The sequence below is a fragment of the Mytilus galloprovincialis genome, unplaced genomic scaffold (genome assembly GCF_965363235.1).
Source record: "Mytilus galloprovincialis unplaced genomic scaffold, xbMytGall1.hap1.1 HAP1_SCAFFOLD_103, whole genome shotgun sequence".
NCBI lineage: Eukaryota > Metazoa > Mollusca > Bivalvia > Mytilida > Mytilidae > Mytilus > Mytilus galloprovincialis.
In genome coordinates, this window is record NW_027468040.1 from 1135 (window position 1) to 14217 (window position 13083).

Below are 13083 nucleotides of genomic sequence, written 5' to 3' on the forward strand. Positions count from 1 at the left end.
AATTTGGCAAAAACAGGAAATAAAATATCCACAAAAATGCAAGTTTTCCTCAATCCATGAAAGTTGGTACCCACAAAAGTAAAGGAATCCTCTGCAGTTGATGAATTTGCATCACGGTGACTATTACAGAATGTTAAAGCTTAAAAATTCATATTTTTCAAGATAACAAAGTTATAACTTTAAACTCAGAATTGCCAAAACATTAATAACTTTACACTTAAGTCAAATGTCAAGGTCATATGTAAGTCAGGGTGGTACAAGACACAGAGTAATAAAGTGGTTATCTAACAGGTCAAATATCATAAATCTACCTTAAAAATACTTAAAAGATATCAGAGTTGGTCTGAACTAGAATTCAATAATTACAGCTTTTTCGTCTAAGCTAGGTCAAGGTTATATGTCATCAGGTTAATTTAAAACTTTTGATGTTATGGTCAATCATGCTAAATATGAATTGTCAAATAAAATAGTTTTTTGGACACACTTAGGTTCACAACTTATTCTCGTGTCAGTAAAGCATTGGTGGATCCAGGGGGGGGGGGGGGGTGTTCCTGGGGTTGGAACCCCCCTTTATTTCGGCCAATCAATGCATTTGAATGGGGACATATAGTTGGAACCCCCCCCCTCCTTTGTCCTGGGTTGGGAACCCCCCTTTTTAAAATGGCTGGATCCGCCCCTGGTAAAGTTACCTCAAATCTTAATAAAAATTGATCTTGAGGTCAAAGTTCATGACCTTATGTCATAATGTTGTACACCACACATTTTCTTAAGGGAAATTGAACCATATTTCATGAATTATGTTGATGACATTTTAGTGCAGACATTCATATTGAAGAAGATTAACAACAACAAATCAGGTTAAAACATCTTGGTTAGTAGAGCAGTACATATTGAGGACATCAATGCATATGGAAATGCTAAAAATATATGTGCATAGTAATCTAATTCTGTGAAAAATACATGGTATTAGTAGAAGTTGAGGTTAAGCTATGGTAAACTTGTAAAAAATATGCTTGTTTGAAATCAACCCTTAAAAAACTTTGTAAATGACATAATTTATAAACTTCTTCCCTGTTTAAATTGAGTTTTTAAAATAGTATTGTCAGTTCATTTGTACTCTTTAAGCTATAATCAAGACAACATACCCATTTCCATGTCAAAGGAGTAAATTGATATCTTAAACTATTTTAATTAAGAAGAAAGTTTTACTGTTCACAACATATATATACTGGTGTGCATATATATATAATTCATCTAAATATCAGCCCAGCAATGTTAGATGTGTTTCTTCCCTGGAAGGGATTCGAACTCATGCTACTGAGATATTGTGGTACCAAATCGCCTTGCAGTTTGCCCTACCCTAGACCACTCGACCATCTAGGCTCTATAAAAAAAGGCTGGACCGAACAGAGTGAAAAATAAAAAGGCAAGACAGAGATTACAGCTAAAAAAAAAATGCAGGACAAAATTTTTCATCCTAGCCCCCCATAAAAATCAAATGGTAGCTCCCTTAGAAATAAGACAGATCTATCTCCTTTTAACCATTCTGTTTGATACTTAAAACACCAGTACAAAACATACTCTTACAGCAATATGCAAGGCTGATTTCTATATGGCTTAGTTCAATAAAACACTCTTTTGATGAATATTTGCTATAACTACAATTTATACATAACTACTATTTATGAGTGAAATTTTCGTCTAATAAAAATTAAAATGTGAAGATTTTAGAAATCCACAACCAATATCAAGTGTCATTTACCTCAGTATAAACCATTACCACTGATAAAGCTGAAAAATTATTATCTATGCATCAAATAAGGATAAACATAAAAATTGTTTGCATGTAGATGGAAAAATTAGTATTGCATTGCTACTATTACCCCTATCTCAGGATCAGGATATCTCAAGATTACCCTTTGATTTTTCTCAAGATTATCTTGAGATATCCTGGGAATATCTTGTGATATCCTGCACCATTTTCGCAAGGGCAGCGCAACTATGATGCTATTATGTTAAAAGCTTGAATCAAATAAAGCTACTTCCCAGGCAGAGCAGAAATACTGCATCAATTATATGAGGGCCCTCATGGGGTTTTTGATTATGTGATTACTTGGCCGTTTTTTTAATGATTATTTGATTATTAAGCCAAATATTTCATGATTATTTGATTACCTAGGACTGTATTTTTAGTTTATGATTATTTGATTACTAAAGATAAGCAAATATTTAATGATTATGTGATTATATTGGCAAAAAAATGGTGATTATGTGATTACTAGGACCCCCCCATGAGGGGCCTCTTATATGTAGGAATATGTGGTAGGAGTGCCAATGAGACAACTCTCCATCCAAGTCACAATTTATAAAAGTCAGGTTATATTCAGACAAAACTCATCATCACTGAAGGTTTTATGGTCACCATAAGAAAACTCATGTAAGACTTGAGAAATATTTTCCAATTCCAAATGTGTTCTTTTCTCATATCCAATTTTAATGTATTAGATTTTGAAATGACTTGTTTTAAATACTCTGTTGTCACAGTTGGCACAAAACATTCTTCTGAAGTTCCTAATATTATCATTTTCTGTTGGGATGGAAATTTCACTATTTTAGAATCTGAGACACTTGACTCAAGATTTTGCAACACTTGAACTACAAATTTGATGTCATACAACATTGTTGTATCAGAAATTTTCTCTTATAGCCTCAAAATTTTACAGGACATTTTTTGATGTCCAGTTATGGCAGACAAATAGCTGTCCATTGTACATTGTATAGTTTAATGTTGTTTTGTTTCTGGTATTGTTGTCCAAAAACAAATCCTCAATGTGGGCTGACTTCAATTTGTTTTATGGTATTTTAGTAATTTCAATAACTAGAGATCAGCCCAATGAGTTGTTGATAGTAATTTTTCAAAAGCTTTGAATTATAATTTGTCATTAATATTAGGGTAGTTTATATGGTATAAGTGTTGTATTGTGCTTAAGTTTTATAACATTTTCATTCCTTTTAAAACATTCACTTTACTACTGTTAGTAAAGAACTTGATCACAATCAATGGCAAATTAAAGAACCTTAGTGAGCACGCTCACATACCCCACGTCCCCACATTGTCATTGGAGAAATTAAATAATTATAAGAAAAAAAAATTGTATAAGAAAAAATACTGAATAATAATTTCCTGTCAATATACACATCTACATAGTATGTCCTTATTATCTACAAAATTTCATGAAATTCTGTTGTGTGTTTTCAGAGGAGTTGAGATGACAAACTGTTGCAGAAGTACATTGAAGCAAATAAGTTCAAAGGGGCATAACTCCTAGAAAAAAAATTGAATCGTAATTTCCTGTTGATATGCACATCTACGCAGTATGTCCTTATTATCTGAAAAGGTTTCGTGAAATTCTGTTGTGTGTTTGAGAGGAGTTGCGATGACAAACTGTTGCAGTAGTACATTAAAGTAAATAAGTTCAAAGGGGCGTAACTCCTAGAAAAACAAGAGTGCACACGCTGAAATGTCTCGCCTTCTATACTAACCATTGATATTATGTTGATAGTCCTAAGTATAAAGTTAAGCTTTATAACAACTGTCACATAAACTTAACATTAACCAAGATAACTAAACAAAGACCAATGAACCTTGAAAATGAGATCAAGGTCAGATGAACCATGCCAGGCAGACATGTACAGCTAACAATGCTTCTATACAACATATATAGTTGACCTATTACTTAGGTCAAGAAAAATAGACCAAAACACAAAAACTTAACACTGTGCAATGAACCATGAAAATGAGGTCACGGTCAAATCAAACCTGCGCGACTGACATAAAGATCATAAAATATTTCCATACACCAAATATAGTTGACCTATAGCATATAGTATTAGATAAAAAGACCAAAACTCAAAAACTTAACATTGACCACTGAACCATGAAAATGAGGTCAAGGTCACATGACATCTGCCCGCTAGATATGTACACCTTACAATCATTCCATACAACAAATATAGTAGACCTATTGCATATAGTATGAGAAAAACAGACCAAAACACAAAAATTTAACTATAACCACTGAACCATGAAAATGAGGTCAAGGTCAGATGGCACCTGCCAGTTGGACATGTACACCTTACAGTCCTTCCATACACCGAATATACTAGCCCTATTGCTTATAGTATCTGAGATATGGACTTGACCACCAAAACTTAACCTTGTTCACTGATCCATGAAATGAGGTCGAGGTCAAGTGAAAACTGTCTGACAGACATGAGGACCTTGCAAGGTACGCACATATGAAATATAGTTATCCTATTACTTATAATAAGAGAGAATTCAACATTACAAAAAAATTGAACTTTTTTTTCAAGTGGTCACTGAACCATGAAAATGAGGTCAAGGACATTGGACATGTGACTGACAGAAACTTCGTTACATGAGGCATCTATATACAAAGTATGAAGCATCCAGGTCTTCCACCTTCTAAAATATAAAGCTTTTAAGAAGTTAGCTAACACCGCCGCCGCCGCCGCCGCCGGATCACTATCCCTATGTCGAGCTTTCTGCAACAAAAGTTGCAGGCTCGACAAAAATTGAATCGCAATTTCCCGTCGATATGCACAACTACATAGTATGTCCTTATCTGAAATGGTTTCGTGAAATTCTGTTGTGTGGTTTGAGAGGAGTTGCGATGACAAACTGTTGCAGTAGTTCATTAAAGTAAATAAGTTCAAAGGGGCGTAACTCCTAGAAAAAAAATTGAATCTCAATTTCCCGTCGATATGCACAACTACATAGTATGTCCTTATTATCTGAAAAGGTTTCGTGAAATTCTGTTGTGTGGTTTGAGAGGAGTTGCGATGACAAGAAACAGGACTGACGGACGGACTGACAGACGGACGGTACGACGGACGGGTCAAAAACATTACACCCTGCGCAACTTCGTTGCGTGGGGTATAACAAGTAAAATGTACATGAAGGTGGGGCTTAAATTCTCTTGGCAGGAACTTAACAGGCTCTTTTAGATACATTATTTTGAAACTTTGGATCAATGCAAGTCATCTTATATCTAAGAAATGATCAGTGTGCAAACTATTATAAAATGATATTTTAAATGTATAATATGGCCTCCTCTTCGAAGCTGATGGTTGAGATGTACAAATAAATATTGAAAAAAAAATTCAAATCATTATTCTTGAAATTTGTGTTTTCAAATTTGATAACAATAAATACCATGAATACTCACTGGTTAGGATAAGAAGGATAACATGTAAAATAAGGAACAAAGCAGCAAACTTTGGAAAGAATCTTATAAACTTAGATACAGTATTTGGTGAGCAGCATACCTGCATACAACTTCGTATGGACATGGTTTCTAAAAATAAAGAAAAAGAAATTCATATCATCTATCAGGTTTAAAGTAACTTGGAACATGTATCTCTTAAAACATCAATATCTAAAAGATTGTTGAAAGGGAAAATAGTGATTTGGCAAAAATGAAAGTAAGGGAGGGATTAGAGGGAAGCAGGACCTTTTTCAGGGCATCGAGATCGGATGTTTTTAAGCTCGGGATTTGGGGATTGATCCTTACGGGATCTGGGAATATATTTTTCGATTTCGGGATATGAATTTCCTTAAATTCTGCATCTCGGGATTTCATTGTTTAAGCCCGGGATTTCAGAATCAGGACCTCTCCGACCACCCCTCAAATTAGCCTTAGTCGGTCTTAGTCATTTATACATGATTCCGATATCCTTCCATTGGGATGTTAATGAGGCTCTCAAAAGAAAAAACACTGATGGATTGTCCTAGAAGCATATTTTATTAGACTAATAATGGTCTATATATAAGGCTATAAGCAGTTACATTTATTTCATGTTTGAAACGGTGCAAATTTTGATTTGACTTTTACCAAAAGAAGCATCATAGCAAAGGAAAAGAATAATTGTGGTCTGAGGCCAGACACACGAAAATAATTGAATTTAACAGAAAGGAAACAAATATTGGACTTGAGAAAAAGGGAAAGGGCTTTTGATACCTTTTATGAAATTTTCCATACATAAAATCTTTTACCAAAAGTTATCCTACAACAGTTCACAAGCTATATATGCCCGCGATTTCGCGGGTGTGTTCTAGTATAAGTTAAATCAGGGATTTGAATAGTAGCATGATTTGTATAGTAGCATGGTTGTGCTAAAAATGAGCTAGTCAGAATAATAAAATTGCAGAAAAGGGCTGCAAGACTTATTTTAGATACTGATCCACTTTCATCATCAGCTCCACTGTTTAAACAGCTTGGATGGATGACAGAAGAGAATATGGAATAACTTACCAACATCCCTGAAAAAATCAACCTCAAGTACAAGCTCATTCAAAAAAGATTAAAAAAATTACTTGTTGGAACATTAAGAAGCTGTGCGATTTTATATGCATAATAATTTTCACACACTTACTCAAACTTATATTGTTGATGCCCAGGCGCGTAGCTCCCTATACGCTAACACGCAGTTGCGTGCACATCGATTCGGCATGCAAAAAAAAAAATTGCAAAATAAAAATTCATAGATTGAATGTTAAAGGAAACACCTATGTAATCACTTTTTTAATTGATGAAATATCATTAAATAACGGCATTTGGTTTCAAAATAAAAGTGTTATTGGAGATTATGACAAAATCGGACAGTAACTTGTATCTTTTACAAGATTTGAATTTGTAATACTCAGTCTAAGACATGTATTTTTGGAGCACATTTTACAGTGTACGGTTCATCAGTTTGGAATGAGATGTACCAATAGGCATTAGAATTATCAGAACCCTTCGATATCGTTGAAAATATGCCGAGGCGATGTGGTCGACAGACTACCAGTGCCAATCACCCTGCAAACACGCCAACACAGTATTGGAAAGTCTCATTATTTTTTGCGTATGTTGAAAACAAATGTAAGATCAACAATGAACGACGACAGTTACTAGCATTACTGCATATATATCGGCATTTCAGTGTGAATATTGACAATTAAAGTACATTGTAATAGAGAAGTTTGTTTCTGCCTAGACCCGAAGAGCAGATTTTGGACAATTTTGAGTAAATTCTGTATCACAAATATGTGTTGTTTACTCTATTCAGAAGATTTATTAATAGTTTTACATTCATAAATTTTTTATAAGTCCTATCTACATATAGCTCCTCTTTTAACCGTCCTATGATCGAAAACCAGAAAAGAAAACATTTTTTTGCATAAAAGGGTCCCAAAATTTTTTTTGCTTGCACATTATTTCTTTCTAGCTACGCCCCTGATGCCAATACTATATCATTTATGAATTTGCAACTTTTACCTGTTTTGAAAATTGTATATTTCATAACATTTTTTATTTCATTATTCATGTATGTGTGTTTGTTTGATATTTTGTAATTGTTTGTTATATTTCATTGTATTTCATGCGGGCTCAGGGAAGATTAGCTTTATAGCTAACTGTGTAACCCTCTTTAAATAAAGAATTATCATTATTATTATTATTATAATACAAATCCTTGGTTAAATATATATTGCATAGACATTAGTCATGATTAATTGAATATTAATTTGTGAAGAAATGATGATCGAAAGACGTCTTGGTTTATTGTGTTTGTTGGGTTGTTGTCTCATTGGTAGACACCCACATTGCCTTTTAATCTATTAATTAAATTTTAAATCTTGTTACAGGTGTTGAGATATTTATTGTTTTTGTTGGTTGTTGATAGAATTTTTCTGAGTCTTTACAATTTTCTGGGACTATTATACTAACAAGTTAGTGTAATAATCTCAGCAATTTTTCCACCGATATGGACATTCTGCATAATAGCATTCTCGCAAACAATTCTTAATAATATTTTAACAAATGTAAAAACAAATTTATTTTTTTTTAATTTAACTTCCTTATTTAATAGACAAACGATTGGGCTTTCATTTTGTCTCCCATGTTAGATGATTATCTCACACAGAACACTTGATTTTAACTTGAGTGTTGTTGCTTAAACATGTTTGATTCGTTTACCTTCCCCTTTCAGGATTTGTTTATATTATATACATGTATTGTAGGGGTAGGAAATTCATCATCTACTGTTTTTATTTAACATTTTAGGGTTTCCACCCTCATCCAGAACCGGAAATCATTTTCTAATAGTTTCTAACAAACTCCGTACAGTGATCGTTTCCGTTCCGGAACTTTTTTCCTTTACTCCATCAATTAGTGTAGAGGGAAAACGGTACTATTTATTCTGCCATTGGCGACAATGTTAACATTTTCTAAATTTACCACTTTTTAAGATAAAAACCTGGATAAAACACTTATATGTTGTGTTAGTACTTTATTACTCTGTTTTAAAAATTAAAGCCAAATAGTATCATGACCAACTTCCAACGGAGCTTGTTTATGTTATCCATGCCCACCGTCATTTTGCACCAAATTTATGAAATTTTGCAAGTCTTTTCGAATAATTCTCTAGAAAATATTTCAATAGGTTTTAAAATTTATATTGTAAATATACACACTGCAGTTATTCATAGATAAATAAAAAATATATTGTACCCTTACATCCAATCACAGCGCTTTTAATTTGACTTCCTTCACCTGCCTTGGGTACACAAAAGGCCAACCTAATGCTGGGAAAATTAAATACTACCGTTTTCCCTATACTGTGACATAAAGATATAAAGAATTCTTATGACATTATTAATGCAATACTGGGCTATTGTGAAAACCTTGGCTATAATAAATACTTGTATGTCCCCAGTACTTAAAGAAACATAGATCATTTTATGTCCCCACCCCTACATGCTGGTTTACCTCATTCTCTACTTCTTTCAGAAAAGCCTTAATAAACAACCTGTATCCAATCATATCTTATCTTATTTAAAAAGAATGATAAATAGTTCCATTTAAACAGATAAAATGGACAGTTCCATTCAATTTGTATTCATTTTATCAAAAATTTACAAGAAATGCACAAATTCAAGATTTTTCATACTAATCTCCATTCCATGCTTTAGTATATGCCATATTGTGGTTAAAATTTTTAGAGCTTGTTATAAAATCTATTATTCTGTCTTGAGATGATGAAAACAAAGATCTTAGACACTTTAAACATTAAATATGCAAACTACTCAGCTGTAAAGTTGCCTTTGTTGCCTGTATTAATCAATGAAAAAGCTGAATTATGTCCCTTGGGAGTATTAATTTCCAACAAAAGTCCTTTCAAACAGTAGGAAATGAAAAATTATTTATGTCTGATATAATAAAAGAAAGAAACTACAAAATGAAGCACTTTTTGAAATATTTGCTGCATGCATTATCAAGAATGTGAACAATTCTTTACACAGGAGAGTATAAATTCTATGCAAATTTAGCCTCAAGTGGGCCTCTTTTTTTCTTAGATGAACAATTCTAACACTGAAAATGCTTTCAATGTGACCAAATATTGCCAAATTCCATAAACAGTACAAACTAAACCAGACTATTTCCCATTTTAATAGATTATGTTTACAGAAATACCCAAGTTATACATTTAGGGAATTACGCAGCAAAAAAGGCAAACATTTCAGTAAAAAATATTTGTCGCGACTTGAATTCTGGTGTTTCCAATTGAAAAAATCATTGCGAAAGGTGAAATCAAATACAAAAGAACTATAATATGGTGCATTTTACACAATATAGTTAATATTGACATCCTAGAATAAAGTTTTATATCATTACCAATCAATTTGACCTATCATGATGACTCAGCACTTTTCTCAACACAGTATTGTTCTCAGTGAAAAATTTCTATTCTTTGTGATAAAAATCAAATGTACTAATCAAAAGCTTCAAAATAGTATAAAAGAATTGAAGTTTGAGTGACTTTGATTTCCCTTGCTATCTTCAGTATATATAGGGAAAACGGTACTATTTATTCTGCCATTGGCGACAATGTTAACATTTTCTAAATTTACCACTTTTTAAGATAAAAACCTGGATAAAACACTTATATGTTGTGTTAGTACTTTATTACTCTGTTTTAAAAATTAAAGCCAAATAGTATCATGACCAACTTCCAACGGAGCTTGTTTATGTTATCCATGCCCACCGTCATTTTGCACCAAATTTATGAAATTTTGCAAGTCTTTTCGAATAATTCTCTAGAAAATATTTCAATAGGTTTTAAAATTTATATTGTAAATATACACACTGCAGTTATTCATAGATAAATAAAAAATATATTGTACCCTTACATCCAATCACAGCGCTTTTAATTTGACTTCCTTCACCTGCCTTGGGTACACAAAAGGCCAACCTAATGCTGGGAAAATTAAATACTACCGTTTTCCCTATACTGTGACATAAAGATATAAAGAATTCTTATGACATTATTAATGCAATACTGGGCTATTGTGAAAACCTTGGCTATAATAAATACTTGTATGTCCCCAGTACTTAAAGAAACATAGATCATTTTATGTCCCCACCCCTACATGCTGGTTTACCTCATTCTCTACTTCTTTCAGAAAAGCCTTAATAAACAACCTGTATCCAATCATATCTTATCTTATTTAAAAAGAATGATAAATAGTTCCATTTAAACAGATAAAATGGACAGTTCCATTCAATTTGTATTCATTTTATCAAAAATTTACAAGAAATGCACAAATTCAAGATTTTTCATACTAATCTCCATTCCATGCTTTAGTATATGCCATATTGTGGTTAAAATTTTTAGAGCTTGTTATAAAATCTATTATTCTGTCTTGAGATGATGAAAACAAAGATCTTAGACACTTTAAACATTAAATATGCAAACTACTCAGCTGTAAAGTTGCCTTTGTTGCCTGTATTAATCAATGAAAAAGCTGAATTATGTCCCTTGGGAGTATTAATTTCCAACAAAAGTCCTTTCAAACAGTAGGAAATGAAAAATTATTTATGTCTGATATAATAAAAGAAAGAAACTACAAAATGAAGCACTTTTTGAAATATTTGCTGCATGCATTATCAAGAATGTGAACAATTCTTTACACAGGAGAGTATAAATTCTATGCAAATTTAGCCTCAAGTGGGCCTCTTTTTTTCTTAGATGAACAATTCTAACACTGAAAATGCTTTCAATGTGACCAAATATTGCCAAATTCCATAAACAGTACAAACTAAACCAGACTATTTCCCATTTTAATAGATTATGTTTACAGAAATACCCAAGTTATACATTTAGGGAATTACGCAGCAAAAAAGGCAAACATTTCAGTAAAAAATATTTGTCGCGACTTGAATTCTGGTGTTTCCAATTGAAAAAATCATTGCGAAAGGTGAAATCAAATACAAAAGAACTATAATATGGTGCATTTTACACAATATAGTTAATATTGACATCCTAGAATAAAGTTTTATATCATTACCAATCAATTTGACCTATCATGATGACTCAGCACTTTTCTCAACACAGTATTGTTCTCAGTGAAAAATTTCTATTCTTTGTGATAAAAATCAAATGTACTAATCAAAAGCTTCAAAATAGTATAAAAGAATTGAAGTTTGAGTGACTTTGATTTCCCTTGCTATCTTCAGTATATATAGGGAAAACGGTACTATTTATTCTGCCATTGGCGACAATGTTAACATTTTCTAAATTTACCACTTTTTAAGATAAAAACCTGGATAAAACACTTATATGTTGTGTTAGTACTTTATTACTCTGTTTTAAAAATTAAAGCCAAATAGTATCATGACCAACTTCCAACGGAGCTTGTTTATGTTATCCATGCCCACCGTCATTTTGCACCAAATTTATGAAATTTTGCAAGTCTTTTCGAATAATTCTCTAGAAAATATTTCAATAGGTTTTAAAATTTATATTGTAAATATACACACTGCAGTTATTCATAGATAAATAAAAAATATATTGTACCCTTACATCCAATCACAGCGCTTTTAATTTGACTTCCTTCACCTGCCTTGGGTACACAAAAGGCCAACCTAATGCTGGGAAAATTAAATACTACCGTTTTCCCTATACTGTGACATAAAGATATAAAGAATTCTTATGACATTATTAATGCAATACTGGGCTATTGTGAAAACCTTGGCTATAATAAATACTTGTATGTCCCCAGTACTTAAAGAAACATAGATCATTTTATGTCCCCACCCCTACATGCTGGTTTACCTCATTCTCTACTTCTTTCAGAAAAGCCTTAATAAACAACCTGTATCCAATCATATCTTATCTTATTTAAAAAGAATGATAAATAGTTCCATTTAAACAGATAAAATGGACAGTTCCATTCAATTTGTATTCATTTTATCAAAAATTTACAAGAAATGCACAAATTCAAGATTTTTCATACTAATCTCCATTCCATGCTTTAGTATATGCCATATTGTGGTTAAAATTTTTAGAGCTTGTTATAAAATCTATTATTCTGTCTTGAGATGATGAAAACAAAGATCTTAGACACTTTAAACATTAAATATGCAAACTACTCAGCTGTAAAGTTGCCTTTGTTGCCTGTATTAATCAATGAAAAAGCTGAATTATGTCCCTTGGGAGTATTAATTTCCAACAAAAGTCCTTTCAAACAGTAGGAAATGAAAAATTATTTATGTCTGATATAATAAAAGAAAGAAACTACAAAATGAAGCACTTTTTGAAATATTTGCTGCATGCATTATCAAGAATGTGAACAATTCTTTACACAGGAGAGTATAAATTCTATGCAAATTTAGCCTCAAGTGGGCCTCTTTTTTTCTTAGATGAACAATTCTAACACTGAAAATGCTTTCAATGTGACCAAATATTGCCAAATTCCATAAACAGTACAAACTAAACCAGACTATTTCCCATTTTAATAGATTATGTTTACAGAAATACCCAAGTTATACATTTAGGGAATTACGCAGCAAAAAAGGCAAACATTTCAGTAAAAAATATTTGTCGCGACTTGAATTCTGGTGTTTCCAATTGAAAAAATCATTGCGAAAGGTGAAATCAAATACAAAAGAACTATAATATGGTGCATTTTACACAATATAGTTAATATTGACATCCTAGAATAAAGTTTTATATCATTAC

At 32.1% G+C, this 13083-nt stretch overlaps 1 long non-coding RNA gene across 1 annotated transcript; it reads right to left on the reverse strand.

Moving 5' to 3' along the window:
* Positions 1 to 1079: 1079 nt before the first annotated feature.
* Positions 1080 to 8160, reverse strand: LOC143060271 (uncharacterized). Its single transcript, XR_012973969.1, has 3 exons — positions 8040 to 8160; positions 5250 to 5378; positions 1080 to 1791 (listed from the first exon to the last, which is right to left on the reverse strand). It is a non-coding gene; the product is annotated as an uncharacterized LOC143060271 (long non-coding RNA).
* Between the last annotated feature and the right edge of the window lie 4923 nt (positions 8161 to 13083).